The sequence below is a fragment of the Heterocephalus glaber genome, unplaced genomic scaffold (genome assembly GCF_053883595.1).
Source record: "Heterocephalus glaber isolate CG9 unplaced genomic scaffold, H.glaber_assembly_v1.0 deba00000071, whole genome shotgun sequence".
Classification (NCBI taxonomy): domain Eukaryota; kingdom Metazoa; phylum Chordata; class Mammalia; order Rodentia; family Bathyergidae; genus Heterocephalus; species Heterocephalus glaber.
In genome coordinates this window covers 32,227,740-32,252,765 of record NW_028258137.1, presented here as the reverse complement: position 1 = coordinate 32,252,765, position 25,026 = coordinate 32,227,740, and the positions used below count along the sequence as shown (strand labels likewise).

Genomic DNA, 25,026 nt, shown 5'->3' with positions numbered 1-25,026 from the left:
TTTCTGCCATTAGATGAAACTGCACAGTGCTTTGACAAACATTGGCACCATATTTGTGAACTTCCTAGCCTCTGGAACCACGAACTAAATCAACCTTTTGTCAGTCACCTTTCTGTTGGTGGGACAAAATACCTAACATCCACAACTTGGAGGAGGAGAGGTTTATTTTAGCTCAGGGTTTTCAGTCCATGGTTGGCTGGCTCCAAGGCAGAAACAGCATGTGAGAAGGATATGGTGGAGGAAAGCTGCTCAACCCATGGCAGCCAGGTAACAGAGACAGGGAGAGCCACAGAGAGACACACACCTTCCAGAGGGACACCCCAGTGACCCATCTTCCCATCTTCTCCAGCCAGGCACTACCTGCCTTGTAACAGCACATTCAGCTATGAACTCATCAATGGATTCTCCCACTGATGAGATTAGAGACCCCCAAATCCAATCACCTTCCACAGCCCCACCTCTGAACATGGTATCCTTTGGGGGACATTTTAGATCCAAGCCATAGCACCTCAATTCTTTAGAGCAGATACCCTGTTATAGTAACAGAAAACAGCTAAGCTATAGCTCACTAAGAAAATCAAGATGATTTATTTGAAAGGAAATGGTGCCTTAAAGAATTGTTTCTTTAGGACTAAAATATAAAGTGCTGAGAAAAAAACCAAATGACCTTAATCTTTATCTATAAAAACTTTTAAATTGCTTCATATTATATTTGCTATTTTAAATTTTTGGAACATATCTGATATTTATGTCAAAAGGTTCTTTTTGCACTAGATCTTCACAGATGTGTGATCTCCATGAGTATTCAAGATTCCTGGTCATGTTTTAATTAGAAGAATATTCACTGAATCCATTCTTTTGGTCTCTAGAAAATTAATGTACAAAGCTAACTCACTGATTTACTACAAAGGCCTTAATGAAAAGAAGGGGAAAAACAATAAAAGTTAATGAAAATGTGTATGTTGTATACATTTGCACACACAGAGCCAATGCTTTACCTTAATCTATTTGCTCCTAAATCTTTTTCTGATTCCTGTATATGTATCATTAGATGTATCTCATTTACAGTAGATTCTTATATATATATTTCACAGATTACACATATTGCTCAACATATGAGCCAATTAGCTATACATTTATTTTTATATATCTTAGAAAAATATAATTAGCACATCAAAGCCTTGGTTTTATGGATAGTAATATTTAGGATGAGACCAAAATAGGCATTTAAATTTTTTAAATGAATGAATTTAAGGGAGGATATTAAATAAGTAATATTCCATTACTTGATAATGATCTTCAGATAACAGAAATCATGGATTTTTTAGAATTATTGAAATTTGAGAAACTGCTGTAGAGGGATGATGTGAATTTTGTCCTTCCTACATCCTCGGTGATGATTACAATTCTTGTCACCTCACAAATATGCTTCCAGGTTTGGGTTATCTCGTATTTTCTTCCCTGCCTATTCTCCATAACTCCCAGCTTTGACTGAGTGGGTGAATGGATGGATGGCTAAAGGGATCAAATTTACAGACAGATTACAGCATTTCAAAATAATGTCAGAGTACCTGATGGATCACTGGGAAGATTTATTCTTAAGGAAAAGCAACCAGTATATAGTGCATTACTCATACAGGCTGGGAGAGAATTAATTTCCTTTTATAATCAAACAGCATCTTGAACATGGCACAGTGCTACAAATAGCCACCCGCTCTCTCGCGCTGATGACGGTACCGCCAGGCACAAGAGCAATGTGCTCTTAGAAAAACCACACACTTTGTTGTTGAAAGCATGTGGAAAGATGGCAAAAGCTTAAGGTCAGTTTGAATTCAGGTGGCAGACTCAAAACAGATAATGGGGGGTATTCACTTGTAGGTGAATAACAGGGTCTGCAGGTCTGCACGGGAGAGGCATTTCTAGGCATTGCCGCCTCCCTTCTTGTACTAGGTGGGGACAGGGTACTCCTAGTGTTTTAAGAGTTACCCCCAGCAAGCAAATGATACTGTTACTATCCCATATTCCAACATTTTATTGTGAGAAGTATCTGCAATACAGAAAAAGTGCAATAAAGACCCTCACACTCATTTCCTATTGTTTTTCCTTCTGAGTTCATTTAAAAATACCTTGCAGTCACCATGCCCTTCACCTCTAAGTATTTGTGTGTATTTGCTAAGAGCAAGGACATTCCCTTACACTACTACAGAGCCACAGTCGCACGTAAACAAGTTCACTCTAAATTCCTGGCCTTGTCACACACCTAGACCAACTTAAATAGTCCTACTTATCACATAGCAAGAAAAAGTTTTTATAGCTGTTGTTATGAACTGATGTTAACGTGCCCCTTCTAAATCATATTTTATAACCTTAGTCCCTGATGGGATGGTATTAGGATGGGGGGGGGTGTTGAGAGGTGACTAGCTCATGAAGAGAGAGCCCTAATGCATAGAATTAGCATCTTTATTTAAAAAAAATTTTTGATTGGGGCTGGGGATTTAGCTCAGTGGTTTCGCCACCTGCTGTGCAAGCGCAAGGACCTGAGTTCGATCCCCAGTACCAAAAAAAAAAAAAAAAAATTTTGGTACCAGGGATTGAACACAGGACCTTGCACTTTTGAGGCAGGCTCGGTGTCATTGAGCTAAATCCCTGGCCCTTTACTTTTATTTTTTGAGATAGAGTCTCACTATGTAGCCCAGGCTGGCCTTGAACCCACAGCAATCCTCCTGCCTCTGCCTCCCCAGTGCTGGGATTACAGGTGTGCGCCACCACACCCCGCCAGAATTAGTGTCTTTATTGAAGGGGCCTCAGTGCTCACCTGGAGCAGGAAGATTACAAGTTCAATGCCAGCTGGACAACTTAGTGAGATCTTGTCTCAAAAATAAAAAGGGCTGGGCCGGGGATTAGCTCAGTGGCACCGAATCTGCCTCACAAGCGCAAGGTCCTAAGATTGATCCCTGGTACCAGAAAAATAAATAAATAAAAAGGGCTAGAGCTCTTGCCCAGCATGTGGGAGACCTTCAGTTCAATCTCCAGTATAATAATCTTTTTTTTTTTTTTTGGTACCGGGGATCGAACTTGGGTCCTTGCACTTGTGAGGCAGGTGGCGGAACCACTGAGCTAGATCCCTGGACCTATCCAATATAATAAATAAATACATGAATAAATAAGAAGGGCCCCAGAGAGCTGACTCCCTCCCTTCTACCAAGGGAGGACACAGCAGGAGTCTATCAACCAGGAAGCAGGCTTTCCTGGGCACCAAATCTGTTGGCACTTTGATCTTAGTCTTCCCAACCATAAAACTGAGAAATTTCTATTGTTTATAAGTTGCCCAATTTGTAGTATTTTGCTATACCAGCCAAAATAGACTACAATAGGTATCATTTCTTGGAATCAGGATCCAATCAAAATTTAGTCATACTAGGCATGGTGGTGCACATCTGTAATCCCAGCAGGCTGAGGCAGGAGTATTGCAAATTTAAGCCAAGCCTGGGCAACTTAGCAAGACCCTGCCTCAAAAATTGAAAAGAATTTTTTTTTAAATGTAGCTCAGTGTGAAGGCCCTGGGTTTAATCCACACACACACACACACAGATTTAGTCACTGCATTTGATGTTATCATGGGTCCCTGTGTTTTTTATAAACTGTAAGGTTTGAAGGCTTGATTCAGCATGTTTGGCAGCAGGTCTTCATGGATGAAGATTATTATGATTCTGAGCTCTGATTTAGTAGAAACTCCATCCAACAGTTATGTAGGAACCAACAATTAAAAACAGAATTATACTCTGTGCTGACAGAAGTTTCTTAATTGCCTGGTACTATACATATTAGTGAATTTTGAAGCTTTCAGCTAGGTATCGTGGTCATTCCTACTCCTCACTTTTAAGGCTAATTTACTGTCAATAACTTAGTTGTAAAGTCTTTGTAAATAGGGAGGGGTGGAGGGGTTAAAGGGAGGCCAGGGGATTGGGGAAAAATAAGAACCAAGATATATCATGTAAAGGTACAAATTTCCAATGATAAATGTCATTGTATTGAATACCTAAAATGTACCAATAAACTTAATGAATAAAAAAAACTTAGTTGTCACAAATATCACTGGGTCCATGAGTCAGACTTGCTCTTGTGGCCACAGCTGGGTACATAATGCTCACTAGTCAAGCTGAATCTGGTTAAAAACATACTGATCCTGGTGCCAGGGATGTAGTTCTGTGGCACTGTGCCTACCTCGAAAGGTCCTGAGTTTGATCCTTGGTACCAGGAAAAAAAAGTACTGATCATGCTTCAGGAGACATTAGGTGGCAAAATGTAGTTGCTGTGATAATAGTGACAGAGCAGCAGGAATTTAAAGGCAGGTGTTCATGCATTCTGCATGCAGACATTTGCCACATTCTGCCTGTGATCAAGCCAAGGCTCAGGTCCCTGGTAACTGGCACACTGTGAACTCTTTGTTGTTTTTATTTTGGTACCTGAGATCGAACTCAGGACCTTGTGCTTGTGAGGGAGGCAGCAGAACTACTGAGCTAAATCCCCAGGCCCACACTGTGAACTCTTTAAGAATGTCCACACTTCTTTCCTCTCTGATGTGAAAAATACAAAATATTCCTTCATGTGTCCCAAAACAGGAAATACAGACTGCTGGGCCCTTATTATTTATTTGTTTTGGCACCAGGGATTGAACTTGGATCCTTGCACTTCTAGGGCATGGGGTGGCACCACTTAGCTAAATCCCCAGCCATATTTATTTATACTAGGGATTGAACCTAGGGCCTTTGTACTGAGCTTCATCTCCAGCCTGTTTTTATATTTTATTTTGAGAGAGGGTCTTATTAAGCCACTAAGTTGCCCAGGCTGGGCTCAAACTTGTTATACTCCTGCCTCAGCCTCCCAGAGTGCTGGGACTACAGACATGTGATACTATGCCTGGCTTTGAAGGAATGTTAAAGCATCATTTTACTCAGACTCCATTTTACCTCAGAAAGAATGCCCATAATCAAGGAATCAAATAATAACTCCTGGTGAGGCTGCAGGGAAAAAGGAACCCTTCTACATTGTTGGTGGGAATGTAAACTAGCACAACCACTATGGAAATCAGTATGAAGATTCCTCAAAAAATTGAAACTAGAAGGGCCATTTGACCCAGCTAGTCCCCTTCTATGCCTCTTCTCAAAAGAGTTAAAGAAATCATATTGTAGGGACACATGCATACCCATGTTTACAGCAGCACAACTCAAACAGATAAATGGATAAAGAAAATGTGGTATTTACATACAATGGTGTACTATGGTGCCATAAAGGATAAACTTGAGTTATTTGTAGGAAAAGATGCATTTTGAGACCAAAATGTTAAGTGAAGTAAATCAGACATGTGAGCTTAAATATCACATGGTTTCTCTTATATGAGAAAACACCTTACACCCAAAGTATAAATTAAAGTGCAGCAAAATAAAAGACAGATAATAGGCAATAGGGAGACAGATCTTTCTCAAATGGAATGGGGATCAGAGATGAGGGAGGGAAAGGGATGAAAAAGGAATTAAAATGAGTTATGTACACGTACCGACCCCACACAAGAACCGTAACCATTACTTAATGCAAACGCGTACCAATAAAACAGCAGCAGCAACAACAGGCTGGTTGCTTCTTCTAGCAGAGATAGATGCTGTACATCCTAATGGCTTCCCACAAATGACATTTGGACTTTCCCCAGTAACAGGTAGCAGCTTCTCCTGACACTGTTTATACTCCCCCCTCCCCTTTTGCAGGTGACCCCTAACAGGTAAAGTTTATCCTAGCAGCCCGAGCTTCACGCCTGGGAAGGTGTTGGATTAAGGTAACCCAAGCAGAATGCACCCTGGCTCCTCTTGGTGGGTGGTCGAGTGCCCTCTGGTGGACACCAGGAAGAATGCAAGCAGCAAAGCAGAAATTAATTTGTCCAAGTGTATCTCAAGGAATATTATACGTATATTTAAAAACAAATCCATGCTCTTAAAAAATCCTGAGCTGACATTTGAATTTCTGAAAAACTTCATGCTTAAAAGAGTCTTCTCCTTTCTTTAAAGACAGGGCTTAATCGTCTCAAGCAGGGTAACATCTTCACTGAGGGCTCAAGTACACAGGGGTGAGGGATGTACTCAGTATTTTTACTGAGCCTTTCATCTGAGATGCTCTAAACATCTATGAGTTTTCTCTCATGAATCTTCTCTCATGACCATCGGAGCTAAGAAAATTCAAACCTTTAGCCCCCAAACCTCCCTGCACACAAGTACAGATTCCTTCTACTCCCACCAAAGCTAAATTCCCTTGGGATCTTCATTCCCCAAACTTCAATGGCTGTGGCATTGAACCTTTCCACTCACACTAGGGCCCGAAGTCAAAAGTTAAAGCGAAGACGCACTAATGTGGAGTTGGGGGTAGTGAGGAATTCTGTGCTCCGTGTGCGTGTGTGTGTGTGTAAACTGAGGGGCTGGGAATGACTGAAACCGGGTGTGGTGCTCTGGCCAGGTCTTGTATGTGGAATTGTGGCCTGGAGCCATCACCTGGAGGGGCAGCACCCTAGACAAGTAAGTCATAGTCACATAAGCGGCCGTCATCCCAAGGTTACATGACCGGGCTGCTCAAGGCAACTGCTTCCTTTAATCACCAGCTAGGTAGATCTGCACTGGTCACACTGGTTTGGGGTTTGGTGGTGTCGGCCGACTCATGGGGGCGGAGGTGGGGAGCCAGTTAACCCAGGGTGAGCACTTTGGGAAGTCCCAGCCACCCCAAGGCCCTGGAAGAAATCATCCACCCACAGCCTCACAGTGGGTATCAGGGCAGCTGGGGTCTTTCCACCCTGAATCCCGTAGTGGCGGTGAGGAAGGAGGCCTCACTTAACCTCTGACCTGCTTCTCCTTTGGAGCAGCCAAGGTCCTATAATCTTGAGCCTGCTCTACCAGTGGCCATCGCTGATTAGAAGGTGTGTGCTGAGCAGAAATATCAGCAGTATAAAGCAATGTCACCCAGAAAGGGGGAGGAGCGAAGGATCACCTGGGAAGAAGAAGTCAATCCCCACATCATTCATAGCTCCATGGGCCACTGCCCTGGGTCAGCTACCACGACCTCTTACCTCCCCCACTTCCCCTCAAGCAGTGAGAATGCTAAGCCTCCGGGTCAGGTCATGCCACTGCCTGCTCATCCCCTGCCCTCTGGTTTTCCAGCTCACATAGACCAAAGGCGCATGAGGTCCCAAAAAAGGTAACCACACCACTTGGTCATCTGTCTCCAGGTACCTTTCTGACCCCATTCCATACCACTCTTCCCCCTCTAGCCACCATAGACTCTGCTGTTCCTGGACATTCCCAGGCAACTCCAGCCCCAGGGCCTTTGCACTTGCTGTACCCTCTGCCTGGAATGAATTGCTCTCAGATATCAGCACAGTTCAACTCCCTTGAGCCCTCAAGAGTTCTGCTTGAAAGCCCCTAATGTGTGAGCTTTCCTGTCTTCATCTTCTAGTACCTGCTTCACTTTGTTCCATAGCACTTACCACCATTAAGCACCCTAAATAGCCATGTTTATTTAGGGCCCATCTCCCCCATCCAGCCCCATCCACAAGCTATATGAAGCCAGAGAAGGCAGGGATGTTATATTTCTGTCCATTCTGGACACTTCTACAACCCCTGTGGCACTTCTATGGCATCCATCTCTCTACTGTCATCATTGTGCAGTCACATTCCCAGAGTAAGCAGGAGGGCACCTGCTTTTAGTATTCGTTCAAGCAGCACCTAAGATTCACAGTGCATGCATGACAGACACATCATGGGTTGAACTGTACCCTCATCCCAAATCAACAGGATGAAGCCCTGACCCCTCAAGAAAGCGGTTGTATTTGGAGACGTTTCAGTGCAGTCAGCTGGGAGGGCCCAATACAGTCTGACATCCTCATAAGAGAAGGAAATCCAGGCACACAAGTGACACCAGAGCTCCACTCTCACAGAGGGACAATGGTGCAAAGAGGAGAAAGGGTAGCTGCAAGCCAAGGAGAGGACTCAGAGGAAACCCACCCTGCCGGTGCCTTGATCTTAGACTCCAGGCTCCAGAACCCTAATACATTTTGCTGTGCTATTTGTGACATGGCACTGGGCGAAGCCACACAGCCCTCAAGAGTTGACCAAATGCTGCCTTTGGGAGACTGGAAATGGCAGCTTCCTCTGCTACTGCAGATCGGCCCCTTCCCATATGAAGAAGTGCTGGGGATATAGCTCAGTGGTTTCGCCGTCTGCTGCCTAAGTGCAAGGACCCGAGTTCGATCCCCGGTACCAAAAAAAAAAAATGCTGCCTATATGAAAAAGTGTGGCCCACCCTCCTGGGAGAGCCAGCCTGAGACGCTGCTTTCCCCACACTCTGTCTACACGGAGGTCTCAGCGCATGACGATGCCAGGGAACTCCTAACTGGTAGCCTCATGGTGGCAGAGCCGGCTGTTGTCTACATTGATTCCAACCTCACTCAGGATCAGAAAACCCCACAACCAGAAGGAACCGTAAAGGTCACTGTCCCAGCAGCAGCAGTAATCACAGCAACAGTGACCCAAGCTAACATGTGCCATACCCTGACTCTGGCCGCTGCTGAGCCCTGATCCATGTCAGCTCCTAGGTCCTCTGTGTGCCAGACAGGAGCTGCTCCTGCCCTACATGTAAGAGGAAACTGAGGCTCAGAGAAGATGGCTTCAGCCTGGAAGTAGAACCAGAAATGGAATCTGGTTTTGCTTTCCCCTCTCAGCAAAGTGTGCCCCTCCGTATTCTCCCCGGGGACCCCTGTTTCCTAACTTGTTCTTTGTCTCAGTTCAGATGGGACCCACTCCACCCCACCCAGAACCCCACTTCCAAGAGAACCAGGACTGACCAATCAAGAGTTGTCCATTCCTCTCCATCCTTCATACCCCACACTGGTTTGAAGATTCTCAGGTAATACAAACCCCTCGACTTACAATGGGATTTGGTCCTAATAAGGAAATGAAAATATCATATGTGGAAAATACAGTCCACACACCCAAGCTTCCAAGTATCCGGGCTCAGCAGCACGGCCCCCTGTACACCCTGTTCTTCCCCTGTGCGTACAAGGCTGGCTGGGGACTGTGGTTAATCCCATCACCCAGCATCACATGAGACGACTGTACTGGATATTTCGAGCCTTGGAAAAGATTAAAATTCAAATACCGTTTCTACTGAATGTGTTTTGCTTTCATACTGTCCTTAAGTTGAAAAAATATAGGTTGAATCATCATTAAGTTGGGGACCACCTGGAGTATAAAGAGTCTCCATCGTGCAGTTCTGGACTCTGGCAAAGTCCTAGATCAGGAGCTTCCTGTGCTTAAACTGAGAGAACCCTGGTCCCGACACCACCTCAGCTCTCGTGTCTGTCAGGTGTGTGGTCCTGGTGCGCAGTGGTGGGGCTTTCTGGCCCAGGACCGGTCAGGCCTCCACTCTGAGCAGCTGTCTACAGCTTATTCTCTCAGCGGTGGGCACGAGGTAGCTGTCCACAGAGCCCCGAAGACAATGTGACTGTGTGGACCCAGGCAGCTAGATCTAAAACTGCCTGGCTCTGTGGTCACATGGCTTCTAAAACAACACAGGCCAAAGAACAAATATAAAATAGCTGTCAGTTTGCAACCCTTGCCTCTCAATATTACCAATCTGGGCTGGAAACCGGTGTTCCTAGGAGGGAATCAGGGCAATTAATCAGCCAGCCATCCACGTACACTTTGGCAGTGGCACCAAGGAAACAGAAGTAGAAATCCTGTCCTTTCCATGTCAGGAATGAATAAACAAAGAATGGATGTGGTATTTTGACTTCAAAAAGCTTGCACTTCATTCAAAGAGAAGTGACAAATGCAAGAGAAAGCAGTTGTTGCCCCAGACCCTCCTTGGATGGGTCCAGGTACATGGGGAGGCTGAAGCAGTGGCTCAGGCCACTTCGTAATTTGATGTGTGAGTTTTGTACTGGTGAGAAATACACGGCAGGAGAGAGGCAGCTCTTCAATTCCAAAAAACACCATCCCCCACAATCCTCTCGGTTTGGCTGAGTGGCCCCCAAAGGTATCCGTGACCTCTGTCTCCTTTATTCCAGAGAAGAACTATGTCTATTGTTTAGCACTCTGCAAACAAACCCCTGGGCAAAGCGCCACTGTCAGTATTTAAAACCAACTTATAAAAAATGAGAGAACAGCCGATGAGGAATAAGGGGACCTGCCAATGAGTGGTGGTCTCTGCATTTGTAAGCAACACCCACACCTGATCTGAGGGGAGTCTCCATGAGCGCTGCCCTCGGGGCCGCTACTGCAGGGAGTCCATGGGAGGGTGGGGGCCCCTTGGAGGAAACCAGAGCCCTGAGGAGGCCTCCACCTGCATGAGGCACAGCTCTTATCTCTGTCTGTGTGTGGGGCATCCAGCTGCACACTGCAAAAGGGAGCTGCAAGAAGATGGATGTAAGCACATGATCATCTGTGTAACAAGTACCTCTCTGTGACCCCCGGTCTGGTTTGACAGCCATGGGGATGACGTGAGGAGAATCTCTAGGGACAGCAAATCCCTCTGCATTGCCCCTCCCTTCTGCAAATTACACACTCAAGAACCCAATAGTGGAAGAAAAGACAGAGACAGGAATCAAGGGAGCAGCCCTGCTGAAAATAAGAGAATTTAAGATGTCACACATTTTCTCTCCACCCCCCCACCCCCCCCAGCGTGCCAAGCAGGAAGTCGTGATCCATCTCTACAGAATGCGGGGGTAATCTGGGCCAGGGTAGCAAGTTATTAACTGTGCAATTTGGACCCAAAGAGGGGTGGGAACATGAGGAACAGAAGCATGGTGTTACTCAGCTTTCTGGTGCTGTGACAAAACACCTGAGAAAATCAGCTTAAAACAAAGAAAGGTTCATTCTGGCTTCTGGTTTCACAAGTTTCATTCCATGGTTGCTTCTAGGCCTGCAGTGAGGCAGTGTGTTGTGGCAAAAGCACACAGCAGAGGAAAGATCCTCACCTCCTGGCAGCCAGAAGGGGGTAGGATAGAGGGAGAAATCCCTTAGGACCCCCCACAGTGACCAACTTTCTCCAACTAGGCACCACCACCCAATAGCCCATTCAGCCATGAGTCCCTCAACTGATTAATCTACTGGTGACATTAAAGCCCTCTTAATCTGGTCACTTCTCAAGGCCTCACCTCTGAACACTGCTGTGCTGGTGACCAAGCCTCCGGCACATGAGCATTGTGAGGATGTTCTGATCAGGACCATCCACCTCTATGCAGACCTTCGTGCCCCATAGGCTGGCCTTGCACTGTGACCCCACCATACTTGATCCCTCCATGCCCAGCAGCTTCCTGCACCCGGGCGAGCTGGTGTCCTGCTCAGGTTTCCCTGTGTAACACCCTCCATGAGTGCACACACAGTTGCTGAGGTGGATTAACTACTGGTCAATTTGGAATGCCCAGCTGAACTGAGTCAGTGCGGTTCTGGGTGTAGAAGACCCACCTGATGATTGTTGCCAGTGGCAAAAAAAAAAAAAAAACTTGGGCGGGGGGGTTGTTTGCTGTTGATTTTCTTGGAGAAGCTTGCCACAGCTGGTTTTCCTGATATGAACTTGGGTGTTCTCATTGTCAGAGAGCTCTGGTCTTCACCTTGAGCATGGCTTTCTGGCTCCAGTGCAGATCCCCCAGTCTGGCGGCACAGACCCTTCACACCACTGGTGGAGGTTTTCTGGATTCCACCACTGGCCTTTGGGTCTTCCCAGGGCAGATCCTTGATATGGACTTGCATGAGACATTGGCGTGGGCTCTAGGCCTCTAGCAGGACTTGTGCAGGACATTGCCATGGGATCCAGGCCCTTGGATGGATTCTTTGGGTCTCTAGCATGTGGACAGATCTCTTGCGGTCCTCTGTATTTGACTTTTTGGGTGAATATTATAAAATAATCCTATAAATTATGTGTCTTATTTTAAATCTATTCCCTTGCAAACCCTGTCTACAACAGTTGCTTACATTCTCCATGTGCTTACATTGTTTTTCTGACATTCTCCTCATTCAGGGTCTCTGTACCAACCTAGCACCCCAGCAACCATGGAAGAACCCTCCCACAGGCCAGTTTGCTGGAGCACCTCAGAGAAAGTTCTCTGCCTCCACAACTTCAAACCTTTCTGCTGAGAAACAGAGAAGAATCTCAGGCTGCAGGAAGGGGCATGGCAGGCAAGAAATGCATCACAATCACTGTCTTGCTGTGGTTGTCACAATGATCTAGGACTGGGTCCCTTTACTTGCAGGAAGAGTCTCAGGTTCCAGACAGTGGAAGGGGGAGATTGGTCTGGATTCTCTCATTTCTTCCAACTCTACCCACTTTAACTCTAAAGATCTAATGTTAGAGGGCCGGGGATTTAGCTCAGTGGTTTCATCGCCTGCTGCGCAAGCGCAAAGACCCAAGTTCGATCCCCAGTACCAGAAAAAAAAAAAAGATCTAATGTTAGAAAGGATTTTAAAGACAGTGCAATGCTGAGATTTTGCAGAAGTGAAGGTTCAGGAAAAAGAAGAGCGGTTTTGACAGTTCATGGATAACTAGCTGCCAGTTTTGAGGGGGAGGCTGTGTGTGCAGTGCATGTGTGTATGAGTGTGTGGATGGGTAGGCAGTGGGAGGCAGCGAGAGGCGCACCCAGAGAATGTCTCTCTCCTTTTGCAGATCACCCCAGGGATTTTCTCCACTTTACAGGTGGAACAGAAGATAAATGGATTAGCCAGGTAAATAAACCTGTATTAAAAACTTTCTGAAAAATCAATTTGGGAGAGAAGATCTGGGAAAATAAAATATGATCAGCTGTGTCAGATGGCTTGAATAAATCGATGCCTGCAAGTCTGGCAAACTATTTCTGATCTACAGCTCTGACTGGTGATAGTTACCTCAGTAACTGGACCGTGGGGTGAGGCCAAGCCAGAGTGAAAGGCATTAAAAATGCTGTTTCAAGTGAAAATTAATTTATTTGCTGATCAACAAAGACCAAAGTAATTTCAGAATTTTAAGGCTGGTGAGACATGGTAAAATTGTATACACTTTTTCACCCCCTCCATAAATTAGACATGGAAATGAAAAAGAGCCAGGTCTGTCCATCCTGTGCATGGTACACTGGGCACAGAGACATTGCACAAATCGTTAGCGGAGCCCGGAATCCCCAGGTCTCCAACTTCAGGCATAGAAAGGAGGCAAGGGCAGGTTCCTGGGCCCCGAGACACACAACCTGTGCCCACGCAGCGCCAGAGGGAAACAAGATCAACATGGCAAGCAGAGGGGTTTTCTTTTCTGCTCTCGACTTTCTCCATTCAACAGCATGAGAAGTTAAAAAGAAGTAGTTCTTGGCACTGGAATAAATCAGCCTCAAAAAAAGATCAATGTTGTAGTCAAGGTTTTGGCAAGAGAATACATTTACTATAGGACACATAGTTTATAGGATTATTTTAGGATAAGTACCCAAAAAGTCAAATGCAAAGGAGTGCAAGAGATTAACTGCTCACTAGGGGCCCAAAGGATCCAGCTGAGGGCCTGGATCCCAGTAGTTTCCCGCACAAGTCCAGCTAAAGGCTGAGTCCAATGCAATGTCCTCCAGGAGAGTCCAGCCAGTGGCCTAGAGCCCACAGCAATGTCTCATGTTTGTTCGTATGGATCTGCACCTGGAGGGCCCAAAGGCCAGTGGTGGAAGCCAGAAAACCTACGCCAGTCAGATGAAGGATTTGTGCCACCAAGCTGAGGGATCCACATTGGAGCCAGGAAGTGATGCTTATGGTGAAGACCAGAGCTCCCCTGACGAAAACAGCAGCCATTCCCAGTGACAGCGAGGTCCTAAGCTCCTCTTCTGACAAGAACAGCCTAGTTCACATCAGGAAAACCATCCACAGTCAGCTTCTCCTAGAAAATCAACAGCCCACGATCTTCCCCTCTAGTTCCCTCTTTATGGCTACAATCCTCAGGTGGATCCTCCACGCCCAACCATGCTGATTGAGTTCAGCTGGGCGTTACAAATTGACCATTAGTTAATCCACCACAATCCACCCCTGCTCAACTTGACAACCAGACACATTTCCTTAAACCATAGTCTCTAGTGGCAGATTCGTGAAAATTTAACATACCCTGATTTCTTCAGATTTACATTAATACCACAATACATATATAGAATTCTCTTTGTACTCATTTCCACATTATGGCTTCAAATTTTAAAACTCTTTGGGTTTCCATTTATATACATAATTTAACAACCCTTAAAAACAGTCTTATGTACATCAACATATCACTACATTAAAATAATGAGAGAGCTATTAAAATCACAATCCTTGCTTCTCATTAATTTTGACAATAGGTACAGCAACACTAAGACAGCCCAAGGAATCTCCTACATCCCAAATACATTCTTCCCTTCTGACAAAAGGTCTCAGGTCATTTTTCCATTGTCCTGTTCCTTCTCAACAACCATGTTCTCCTCTGTTTCATCCTTGCAATCCACAGCTCTACTGGAGTCTCTCCTCTGGCCAAATGCTTCAAATCACCCTGCTGGTTCTTGGCTCTTAAGTTCCAACATAGATCCAGCCAAAAGCCCTCAACAGCCACCATGCTACCATCCCAATAATATACTGCATTGAAATTTCTTCTGCCACCCAGGCAATGTTTCCAAACACAAGCAAAATGCAGACCTACTCCTTACCGAAGCACAACATACACTGCCAGGGATCCAGCAGTCAATGCAGTCCCCAGCAGAGGCCTCCAACCCCCATCCCAACCAGCAGCAGCATTATTCTGATTTTCTGGGCTCTGACCAGAGTCTGCCATGTAGTTTAGAGCACACAAGAGCTGCCTCTTTGGTCGGTCTCTCAAAACCTTTCCAAACTGGTTCCCAAGGCTTTTAGGCTTAAGCAACATGGCCAGGCAACATCACAGCAAGAATCCACTCTGTCTGTGTGGGTTTGTTCCTGACTCTCGGTACCAAATTTCTGTGTTAGTTACTTTTCTCTCATTGCTGAGACAAAATACCTGACTCCCAAAGTTAAACAGGAAGGGGTTTATTTGGCTTACAGTTCATAGAGGTTTCAGTCCATAATTGGCTGGCTCCGAAGCTGGGATAGCAAACAAGCATCGCAGAGGAGAAACAACATGGTGCCCACACAGTAGCAAAGGCAACAAGAAAGTTTAACAACCTCTTTCTACCCCTTTTATCTTATTCAGGCTACCGGGATTAGGGTGGCGCCAAACCAATCACTCACATGTAGTGGTTTAGTAATCACACGCCCTTAACCCCAGCATCGCACATTCCAGATTCAACTACCTCCGAAAAAGAAAGTCCCACCTCAACCACATGAAGCTTTGGGGGGACATCCAAACACACACCATAGCAATCGAGTTCACTGGTGAACTGAAATGAAGACCTGAGGCTATGGTATGCACCTTAGCAGGAAAGTCAGGCAGGATATGGATGGAAATGACATGCTCTCTCTGCTGAAGGTGCTGAAGACACCTAGGGACTGGAAGGACTCAACAAGGTCCACGTTTTAACAACTTGGGGGTACAAAATGCCTTGAAAATGTGCCAAGAAAATAATAATTACAGTGAAGATGAGGGGAATCATCACTTCAGTCACTGTATAGCTCATCACATGGTGGCCCCTGGGGGCTTTGCTAGCTAAAGGTGCAGCTCAGCCCTAGAGTGTGTGCTTAGCACGTACAAGGCCCTGGATTCAATCTGCAGCATCTCCACACACCAAAATCTCCACACATCGGCCAGGAGGACTAAGCAGTGCATTATTGTAGTTGCTGAATTGAATGAATGAATAGCCCAGAGCCCATGGAGGAGTCCTCCTTATTGGGTATTGCTCCTCCATTTCTGTTTTAAAGGAAACAATCTAAAGGAATGTCCCACTTATACTAAACCCCTTGAGGGAATAAACTTTTCTGTTTCCTCCTGGACAAAGGGGGACAGAAGAGTGTGGGGGCATGAAAAGAGACCAAGCAGAGAAAAGAGCACAAAATACAAAGGTTGTTCCTGTCACCCTCCTGCTCAGTGTCAACGTCTGGAGGCAACTTCACCTGTAAGGTGAGAAACAATCTAGAATTGCATTGTTTAAAATGCCCCGGTGGAAAAGACAAAGAAACATTGGTTAGAAAATGTATGAAAACAAACACATTTTAAATTGCCAGAGCTTAAGTTGTACCTCCTTGGTGACATCTATTAAAAATTCAAATGTATACATTCTTTGGCCTAAGAATTCCACTTCTAGCAATTTACCCAACAGATTTATACGCAGACGGGTGTTCAAGGTCATTAATTACAGCAAAAGATTGGAAGCAATGTAAATGTTCCTTGGGGAGGAGCTGAGTAGGAGAATTTCAGCACATCTGAAAATGGAATACAGGAAAAAGACAGTGAAGAAATTTTTCCATGTGCTAATATGGAATGGTCTTCAAGATGAATTAAATGAACCAGGCATGGTGGCCCACGCCTGTCATCCCAGCATTTTGGGAGGCCGAGGTAGAAGGATCACAAATTCAAGCACAGCCTGCATCACTTAATGACTTAGCAAGAACCTGTCTTAAAATGAAAAATAAAAAAGGGCTGGAGATGTAGCTCGGTGTGAATCCCCAGTGCTGGAAAAACAAAGTTAAGTGAGCAGTATGGATATGTTACATTTGCCCATTTGTGGAAAAGCGAGAGAAGAGACAGGGTTTGTACACACACGTGCCCACACCCATAGTTATGTAGCACACAGTACTTCAGTCAGTAATGGCCCACATGCACGTGGCAGTCCATGGGACTGCAATGGAGATGAAGACTGCCTCTTGCCTAGTGACATCATAGCCACTGTGACACTGTAGCACAACACTTTGTTCCTAGGTGTGTGGAGATGCTATATGAACAATCCTCATGAGCTACCACTCATATAAAAGAACAGCACATGCAATTATATCCAGAAGGTAATACTTGCTAACAATGATAAATGACTATGTTACTATTGTATATATCTACTATACTATGCTTTTTATTGTTTTAGGGTGTGTTCTTATATAAAAATAGTTTACTGGGGAGATGCACAGGGGGCAACCCTCAGATCCAGCCCTACCCCCACAGCAGGGCAGCAGTATGACAGTTGGTACCTGCGGGCCATGTTGCAGCTGGCCAGGCAGCCATGTTTTTGGAGATCCCCCACCGTGGACCCTTGATGCCCCAGGCAATGACAGAGCAGGTGCTTTAAAAAATGTTTGCTTTCAGCTATACCACCACCCCCAGTGCCAAGGAGCAGAGCCATCCCCAGATCTGAGGAGCAGAGCCACCCCCAGTGCTGAGGAGGAGCCCTCTGGGCCACTGTACCACTCGCCCCAGTGCTGAGCAGGTGAGCTGCATGGGTGCCAGCAGCACACACACCCCTCCTTGAAATGAGAAGACACGTAAACAAATCTCAAAACCAGACTTCCAGATCACCTAAAGCAACTCCAAAGGGAAATGAGATGGAACATTCTGATACACAAACACCTGGAGTCCCTGAACTGGCAACAGAAGAGGATCTGGAAAAAACGAAATCAGAAATAATTTCTCAAATAACAGCAGAGATTGTGCCCATAGTGCAAGACACGATTAATAAATCTAGAGAGGACACAGATAAGAAAACAGAGGAGCTGAGTAACATGACGAAATCTCAATATAGGAAACAAATGAGATCCATAAAACAGATACACACAGATTTCCAGGAGGTTAAAAACTCCATTGAAAGTTGACACAGTAGAACAAACCAATGTGAGGACAGAATTTCAGATATAGAAGATAAGATTCGAATTAGTGACCAGGAAAAGAAAAATTTGTTTGAAATAGTAAGGGACCACAAGAAATCAATCCAGCAGCTGCTAGATGATGCAAAGAAAAATAATGTAAGACTGATCAGAGTCAATGAAGAAACAGGAGAGAGTGCAGATGACATAAAAAACTGTTCACAGAAGTGATGGCAGAAAAGAACTTGACATATAGATAAGTGAGGCATATAGGACTTGACATACAGATAAGTGAGGCATATAGGACTCCAACTAGCCTTTATCAAAAAAAATCTACAAATAGGCATATAATTGTTAAGATTCCAGAATCCCAACAGAAGAACAAAATTCTACAAGCAGTTAGAGAAAAGAAACAAATCACAAATCACATCCAAATAAAGCCCATCAGAATCACAGCAAACTTCTCAACACAAACCCTCAAGGCAAGAAGAGCTTGGAGTGACCTATTTCAAGCCCTAAAGGAAAACAGCCTCCAACCCAGATTGATGTACCCTGCAAAACTCTCTTTCATAATTGATGGAGAAATAAGATACTTTCATGAAAGAGAGCACTTTAGGAACTTCATGAATACCAAACCACTACTCCAAAAAATTTTAGACAATATCATAGGAAAAGACAACAAGGATCAGAACCCCAGGAAGCCCAGCAGAATGAATCCATTGGGTACGACAAGAAATTAAAGCAGAGGGGGAGAATCCAACAAAAAGAAAAAGTCATGATGATGATAAGTCAATATGGATCCATTATAACTATCAATGTTAGTGGTCTCAATTCACCAATCAAAAAAAATAGACTGGCAGAATGGGTCAAGAAGCAAGATCCAACAATATGCTGCATATAAGAAACACACTTAATTTAAAAAGAAACTCATGGACTGAAAGTTAAAGGGTGGAAAACAATACTCCATGTGACAGGAATGCCCCAAAAAACAGGAGAAGCTGTCCTCTCTGCAGATCAAGTGGATTTCAAACCAAAACTGATAGAGACAAAGAGGGACACTACATCCTTGTAAAGGGAACAATCCAAGAGGAAGAGATGACAATCATAAATATATATGCACCAAACATTAGTGCACCCAACTATATAAAACAAATACTAATGGACATTAAAAATCAAATAAGCACTAATACAATAGTAGTGGGGGACTTCAATACCCCACTATCACAAATAGATCAACTAGACAAAAATAAGCAATGAAATACTAGAACTCAATCAAACTCTTGATCAAATGAACTTAAAAGATGTTTGCAGAGTATTCCAACCCACAAAATCAGAATACACATTCTTTTCAGCTGCACACAGGTTATTCTCCAAAATAGACAACATACTTGCTCCTAGAACATGTTTAAGTAAGTGCAAAGAAATTGAAGTTATCCCTTGTATATTATCAGACCATAGTGGGATGAAATTGGAGATCCATAGCAAAAGAAACCTCAATAATTTCATAAACACATGGAAATTGAACAACACTCTTCTGAATAACCAATGGGTCACAGAGGAAATTAAAGAAGAAATCAGACAGTTTTTACAATTAAATGACAATGACAATACAACATTATTGGAATCGATGGGACACAATGAAAGCAGTCTCATGAGGGAAATTCATAGCAGTGAATACTCATATTAGGAAAACAGAGCAAGCCCAATTAAATGACCTGATGCTGAACCTCAAGCTTCTAGAAAAAGAAGAGCAGAACAAACCCAAAGCTCATACAAGGGAGGAAATTATAAAGATCAGAGCAGAAATTAATGCAATAGAGACTAAGAGAATGATACAAAAAAAAAATCAATGAAGCCAAGAGTTGGTTCTTTGAAAGAATAAACAAAATTGACAAACCCTTAGACAACCTTATTAGAAAAAGGAAAGAAAAGGCCTAAATCCATGTAATTAAAAATGAAAAGGATGAAATTATAATGGACCCAGGAGAAACCCAGAGGATCATCAATAGCTACCTTGAGAACCTATATGCCAATAACATGGAAAACACAGAAGAAATGGACAGATTCCTAGATACATATGAATTACCAAAGTTGAATGAAGACCTAAAAATTCTAAACAACCCAATATCAATCAATGAAATTGAAAATGTAATTAAAAACTTATCAACTAAGAAAAGCCCGGGTCCTGATGGCTTCACTGCTGGATTCTACAAGACATTTAGAGAGGAACTACTGCCACTACTCTTTAAACTCTTCAATGAAATTGAAAGGGAAGCAATACTCCTGAATTCATTCCTGGAAGCATGATCCCCAAAGCAGAGAAAGATCCAACGGAAAAAGAGAACTATAGGCCAATCTCACCAATGAACATAGATGCAAAAATCCTTAATAAGATACTGGCAAAGAGAATGGAGATCATCAAGAAGATCATACACCTGACCAAATGGGATTCATCCCAGGGATGCAGGGATGGTTCAACATACACAAATCAATCAATGTAATACACTATATCAATAGAGCTAAGGACAAAATACATATGATCATCTCAACAGATGCAGAAAAAGCATTTGACAAAATCCAACACACATTTATGATAAAAATTGCACAAAAAATTGGAATAGATGGTCTCTACCTCAATCTGATAAAGCCATCCATGAAAAACCAACAGCCTATATCATACTAAATGGTCAAAAACTGAAATCTTTTACACTAAAATCAGGAACAAGACAAGGATGTCCAGTATCACCACTGTTCAATATAGTTTTGGAAACATTAGCCACAGCAATTAGACAAGAGAAAGAAATAAAAAGAATAAAGATAGGAAATGAAGAAGTCAAATTGTCATTATTTGCAGATGATACGATACTCTATAGAGAAGACCCCAAGAACTCCACCAAAGCCTTCTAGACTTAATCACCAAATTCAGTAAAGTAGCTGGATACAAGGTCAATACACAAAAATCAATAGCTTTCCTTCACATGAATAACAGACTCACTGAGACAGAAATAGGGCAAATGATTCCTTTCACAATAGCATTAAAAAAACCTGAAATATCTAGGAATCAACCCAACAAAAGAAATCAAAGACCTCTTCTCTGAAAACTATCGCACTTTGAAAAAGAGATTGAAAGGGATATCAAAAAATGGAAAGACATCCCTTGCTCCTGGGTAGGAAGGATCAACATAGTGAAAATGGCCATACTTCCAAAATTGCTATCTATATTCAATGCAATCCCAATTGAAATCCCAGCAGTGTACTTCACGGACCTTGAGAAAACAATTTAAAAATTCATTTGGAACAAGAAGAGACCTAGAAGTGCAAGGACCCGAGTTTGATCCCTGGTACCAAAAAAAAAAAAAAAAAGAAGAGACCTAGAAGGCCAGGGATTTAGCTCAGTGGTTTCGCAGCCTGCTGCGCAAGCACAAGGAGCCAAATTCGATCCCTGGTACCAAAAAAAAAAAGACCTAGAATAGCAAAAGCAATTCGATGCAACAGAGATATGGCAGGGCATATCATCCCCAACTTGAAACTATACTACAAAGCTACTGTGATAAAAACAGTGTGGTACAGGCAAAGAAACAGACCTGAGGACCAGTGGGACAGATTAGAAGATACAGAAACAACTCCAGACACACTCAGCCACCCCATCTTTGACAAAAAAGCTAAACAGCCTCACTGGAGGAAAGATAGCCTCTCTAATAAATGGTGCGGGAAAAATTGGGTTTCAACTTGCCAAAGATTAAAGCTAGACCCATACCCATCACCATGTACTAAACTAAGATCAAAGTGGATTAAAGATCTAAATATTAAGACCAAAACACTAAACTTGGTGGAAGATAAGTTAGGTAGAACTCTTGAAGACATTGGCATAGGAAAAGACTTTATGAACAAAACCTCAGTAGCATGAGAACTAGCACAAAGAATCAACAACTGGGATCTCATCTTATTAAAAAGCTTCTGCACTGTAAGAGACACCACCAACAGAGCAAAGAGACAACCTACAAAGTGGGAAAAAATTTTTAGCAGCTGCACCTCAGACAAAGATCTACTATCTAGAATCTATAAAGAACTTAAAAAAATCAGACCTCCCAAATTTAAAGACTCAATCCAAAAATGGGCATCTGAAATGAACAGACATTTCTCAGACAAAGAAGTAGAAATAGCAAATAAACACATGAAAAAATGTTCAACATCACTGGTCCTTTGAGAGATGCAAATGAAAACAATGCTGAGATTCCACCTCACCCCAGAGAGAATGGCTGCTATCATGAAATCAACCAATAACAAATGCTGGCGGGGCTGTGGGGAAAGAGGAACCCTGCTCCACTGCTGGTGGGAGTGTAGATTGGTGCAACCACTGTGGAAATCAGTATGGAGAGCCCTCAAAGAACTAGGACTGGAAGTCCCATTTGATCCAGCTATCCCCCTGCTGGGGATCTTCCCCAAAGAATTAAAAGAATCATACCACAGTGATATATGTGCACCCATGTTCATAGCAGCATAATTTGTAATAGCTAAAACTTGGAAGCAGCCAAATTGCCCATCACCTGGAGACTGGATAAAGAAAATGTGGTTTTTAATAAAATGGAATACTACTCAGCCATAAAAAATGAGAAATTAGAGACATTATGACTCAACAAATGCACATTGAGGCGATACTCTTAAGTGAAATAAATAGGACACACGTGTAAATACTGAATAGTTTCTCTAGTGTGAGAAACTGAAAGTGTAAATAAGGACTAAAAGGTATAACAGATAATGTGAAGTGGGAAGAAAAGGGGCAAAGGGGAAGTGGGAGGGCTAGGGAAAAGGAAAGAAGGGAATGGAATAAATATGAGAAAATGAAAAAATGTAAACAAAGTCTTTGCAAATAGGGACGGATGGAGGGGTTGAAGGGAGGGCAGGGGAAGGGGGAAAAAACAAGAACCAAGAGAGATTATGTAAAGGTGCAAATTTCCAATGATGAATGTCATTATATTGTATACCTAAAATGTACCAATACAATTCATTAAAAAAAATAAAAATAGTTTACTGTGAAACAGGTAACACTGCCATGTTACACCAGCAACAGCCTCACACAGCGCAGGTTTCCTGCATATTTTGACTGTATTGAGGCCACAGAAAGTGCTTGACCTAGACTGCCTAGGTTTGCATAAGTGCACTCTAGGATTTTTGCACAATGATGAAAGCAACTAACGATGCATTTCTCAGAATGTGTCCCCATTGTTAGGTCGCAGGTGTGTGTAGACACTTAGAACACCTCTAGAGGAATGGACCAGAAACTGGAGTCCTGGTTGACCCTGGGTAAGGAGTCAGGTGGCTGAGGGACAAGAATAAAAGAAAGATTATTACTGTGCCATTTGGTTTTGAGCAATGTTATTAACTTATCTTCTATACAAAATAAATAATTGAAAAAAGTTTAAGCTCTAGATTTTGCACCAGACTGTTAAGGGAGAGGAAATTCTGTATTTTAGTTTAGTCATGTAAATAAGTCAGGAGAATGGGGTTTTTTTACCCAACTTTCCTACTTATAGAACATCAATTAAGCCCAGCATGGTGGCACATGCCTGTAATCCCAGCTACTCAGGAGGCTGAGGCAGGAGGATCACAAGTTTGAGGCCAGGCTGAACAACTTGGTGAGACCCTGTCTCAAAATAAAAAACAGAAAGGGCTGAGGGTACAGCTCAGTGGTAGAGCACTTACCTAGTATGTATGAAGCCCTAGGTTCAAGCCCTACTCTGGCAAAACAACAAGGGAGCACCTTCTAAGCCAGGTGGCACTGGCCTGCTGCTGTCTTCATTGCTGAGGTCTCCACATGTCCCTGGCCTCAGTGTTGGTGATCCCAGCATTCAGTGTGGGGCTTCTTTCCTGTCTACCTGAACACACAGACTACACACTGACAGCCCCAGCCTGGGTCTCCAGCTGAAACTTCCCTCCAGAACCCCTAGCTCCCATCACCAACTGCTCATTCAACCTGCTCCCTTGGGCGAGTCATCTCAGAGGCATCTGCCTCAGTTCCCCAGGTTTAAACAGCAATGCTACCCTTCCAGTTGCTCCAGTCCCTAACCTTAGCGTCATCTTCTCAGCCCACATTTAATTTGCCAGCAAATGCAGGTCAGCCCTGCCTTCAGCTACATCCAGAACCCATCTCCACTCAGCACCTCCCTGGCTCCATCCTGCTCTACCCTGCTCTAGTTGCTCACCTGGAGGCTGTAGCAGCCTCATGATTGGTCTCACACTTGTTCTGCAAACCCAGCCAATAGGACCCTGTGAAAAATGTAACCTGGATCACTAAAGTTTGCTGTTCAGACTCCTGGCACTTCTTGTCTCACAGTAAAACCCAAAGCTGCAGTTCTTGCGATGGGCCTCACTGCGGAACAGTGTGCACTGAGAGAGCTCAGTAAATGCTTGCGGAATGCACCAGTCATCCACCAACTTGGCTCCCTGGGAAGCCCCATTTCCTGCTCAGTCCTCTCTTCCTGCATAACCGAGTCTCCAGCTGCGGCCTGTTCCCACACAGCTGGCAGCACCCTTGAGATTCCCAACTCCTGCCCTCTTTAGGGGCTGTTGAGGTTGTTGAGGTTGCCCTAGAACCTGGCCCAGAAGTGGCACAGAGCTGGGGTTTGGGGAGCCACAGCTGGGTGAGGAACAGACCCAGCCCAAGGGACAACTGCTGCTCAGCTCCTGCCAGCTGGTGCCAGGCACAGATGTAGGTTACTGTTGCCAGGACTTTCGGTTTTTTGAGGGAGATCAGGAATTGCTTTTGGTTTATGTTTTTAAATGGCAGACTTCCTAACTTTTAAAAGAAAAAGAATTAAAAATGTCTTCAAACACTAAGGTCTTAAATTTACTACATCCTTTATATGTGCACCCATGTTCATAGCAGCACAGTTTGTGATAGCTAAAACTTGGAAACAGCCCAAATGCCCATCAACTGGAGACTGGATAAAGAAAATGTGTGTGTGTTTTTTATAAAATGGAGTACTACTCAGCCATAAAGAATGAGAAACCAAAGACATTTATAGCTAAGTAGATGCACATTGAGACCATACTCTTTTTTTTTTTTTTTTTTTTTTTTTTTTGGTACTGGAGATAGAACTCAGGACCTTGCGCTTGCAAGGCAGGTGCTGGAACCACTGAGCTAAATCCCAGGCGAGGCCATACTCTTCAGTGAAATAAACAGGAAACACATGTGTAAATACTGAATAGTTTCTCTGGTGTGAGAAATGGAAAGTGTAAATAAGGATCAAAAGGCATAATAGATAATGTGAAA

The 25,026-nt window shown here is 43.7% G+C and overlaps 1 protein-coding gene across 1 annotated transcript in view; it reads right to left on the bottom strand.

Moving 5' to 3' along the window:
* Nucleotides 1-15,199, bottom strand: part of Aktip (AKT interacting protein) — a 28,887-nt gene extending 13,688 nt beyond the window's left edge. The window contains exon 1 of the mRNA XM_021260903.2: nt 15,073-15,199. The gene's annotated coding sequence lies outside the window, so the exon portion shown is untranslated. The remainder of the gene's footprint in view (nt 1-15,072) is intronic.
* Nucleotides 15,200-25,026: the final 9,827 nt, after the last annotated feature.